This window comes from Chiloscyllium punctatum, unplaced genomic scaffold (assembly GCF_047496795.1).
Source record: "Chiloscyllium punctatum isolate Juve2018m unplaced genomic scaffold, sChiPun1.3 scaffold_1282, whole genome shotgun sequence".
Taxonomy (NCBI): domain Eukaryota; kingdom Metazoa; phylum Chordata; class Chondrichthyes; order Orectolobiformes; family Hemiscylliidae; genus Chiloscyllium; species Chiloscyllium punctatum.
This window is the reverse complement of record NW_027311016.1, coordinates 30001-32500: the sequence shown is the minus strand read 5'-3', so window position 1 is coordinate 32500 and position 2500 is coordinate 30001. Positions and strand designations below refer to the sequence as shown.

The window sequence follows — 2500 nt, the reverse complement described above, 5'->3', positions numbered from 1 at the left end:
AGCAAGTGAAAAAAAAAAGTAACAAATAAGAAAGGATCGTCGGCTTGGGGGTACGCCCGTTTCCGTTTCAACTTGTCTCGCGAGGGTGGTTTCGGGGCCAGCAGGAGAGCTCGTCGGGGTAGCAGGCCCTGCAGCCGTGGTCACCGCCAAACCCCCACAACTCGAGCAAGTGAAAAAAAAAGTAACAAATAAGAAAGGATCGTCGGCTTGGGGGTACGCCCGTTTCCGTTTCAACTTGTCTCGCGAGGGTGGTTTCGGGGCCAGCAGGAGAGCTCGTCGGGGTAGCAGGCCCTGCAGCCGTGGTCACCGCCAAACCCCCACAACTCGAGCAAGTGAAAAAAAAAAGTAACAAATAAGAAAGGATCTCTGTCGGCTTGGGGGTACGCCCGTTTCCGTTTCAACTTGTCTCGCGAGGGTGGTTTCGGGGCCAGCAGGAGAGCTCGTCGGGGTAGCAGGCCCTGCAGCCGTGGTCACCGCCAAATCCCCACAACTCGAGCAAGTGAAAAAAAAAGTAACAAATAAGAAAGGATCGTCGGCTTGGGGGTACGCCCGTTTCCGTTTCAACTTGTCTCGCGAGGGTGGTTTCGGGGCCAGCAGGAGAGCTCGTCGGGGTAGCAGGCCCTGCAGCCGTGGTCACCGCCAAACCCCCCACAACTGTTGGGCGCCTACCTGCGCGGGGCAGGAGGACACTTTCCGATTTCAAATCTCCGTTTGCCGAGTCCACCCCGAACGCACGCGGGCGGGCGGGTTCGCATCACCCTTCGTCACAAGGGGCGAAGCCCGTTCCACCGTCTCGTCAGTAGTGCCGACCGGTCTGTGATCGACGAGGGGAGCCACACCAGGTCCGGCCCTGCTGCTTGGCGGCACCGCGTCGTCGGGAGCTCGCGACAGACGGAGGGTTTCGGTGTACTCTCCAGCCACGGGAAACGAAGCCGGTGATGCAGGCGCCGGTCTTTCGCTCCCAAATCGGCTGGGTTTACATCGTTGCTATCTAGTCACGCTCCCTTCAAACCCGACGGGGTACCTATTCCCCTCACCCGTCTGTGCGTATACAGCCTCTTTGCACTTGCGGGATGGGGGTGGTGGTTTAAAGACTCTCGAGTTGCCGCCCGTCGGTCTCCGAGCTCCGTGCAGTAGTGATCCCCAGCGAACTGCCAGCAGGGCGAACGAGCGATCCCGCTCTCGGTCGGGGCGCCTGGCGTCGATCGGTGGTCGGTGGCTTGCGGGCAAGCTGCGCTGTGAGTGTGGGAACGAGTATGACGAGCCGTTGCCGCGACTCCCAGTCCACCTCGGCGGTGGCTGGGCCGGGCGGGCGTCTGCTCGGGCGAGTGCCGCCCCCGCCTCCTCGCAGGAAGTCCGCTCGCCGACACGCCGCCACGTGCACGCGTCAGTGACGCTGCCGAACCGATGGCCGGTGCCCGTTCCCGCCTCTGCTTTTCCTAGGGCAAAGCTGCTGCACGCCTCGTGATACTAGGCGGGCGACATGGTGGCGGTGATCCTGCCTCCGTCGCTGCGGTGCGTTGGGGCACGCATCGCCTCTTGGGCGCCCTGTCCTCCTCCCCCCAATAGACGTATGTTTCTGCGGGCCGCACCAGGATGGTGCTCCCCATCGCTTCACGCCACCCTGCTCCGCCCGCACGCCGGCGTGCAGGTGGCTGTAGCTCAAGGTGGGGAGCGTATGTGCGGTCCGGGTCGCTTTCCTCTGGCGAGGGAGAGACCTAAAACAAACTCAGACAACTCTTGACGGTGGATCACTCGGCTCGTGCGTCGATGACGAACGCAGCTAGCTGCGAGAATTAATGTGAATTGCAGGACACATTGATCATCGACACTTTGAACGCACTTTGCGGCCCCGGGTTCTTCCCGGGGCCACGCCTGTCTGAGGGTCGTTTGGCAATCAATCGCACTCGCCTTGGCTGGCGAGAGCGCGGCTGGGGTGTCGCAGAGGACCCGTCCTCTTTGTCCCCCTAAGTTCAGACTCCGGAGCCCTCCGGCGTCGGAGCGCTTGGCCTTTCCCCCCCACCCTGCACATTCCGTTCGTCAGGCTCGACGCCATCCCCCCGCCGGGGAGCGCGGCCTGGCGTCCGTCTGTGTCGTGGCAGTGGGGCCAGCACGGCTGTCACCGGTCCCAGAATGGCTGTCGGTGGTTCACACTGTGTGTGTGTGCCAACCCTCCTGGTCTCTGGGACACGGAGCTGCCACGAAGTGTTGAGCCTCCAGTGGGGGGTCTGCCTAAGCTCTGCACGTCCGCATTGGGTCCGTCTCTCGGTTGGCTGGCAGTGGAAAGAGTGAAGGGAGCCGCGGAGGTCCGGTGCTGGTGCGCCGCCGGCCTGACCGTGGAGCTCGCCGGTTTGACACGCTGACCCGACTCGATGGTTGATCGATTGAGAGTGCTGGGAGCTGCAGGCCGCCCGCTGCTGCAGCCGCCCGTCTCGTGGTTCGTCCTCGGCCTTAAGTGGCCGGCGGGGCGTCTGATCCTGTCTCCCCTGCTGGCGCCGAG

General features: G+C 63.1%; 1 non-coding gene across 1 annotated transcript; it reads left to right on the top strand.

The window, feature by feature from the left end:
* Positions 1-1735: 1735 nt before the first annotated feature.
* Positions 1736-1889, top strand: LOC140474946 (5.8S ribosomal RNA). Its single transcript, XR_011959549.1, has one exon. It is a non-coding gene; the product is annotated as a 5.8S ribosomal RNA (ribosomal RNA).
* Positions 1890-2500: the final 611 nt, after the last annotated feature.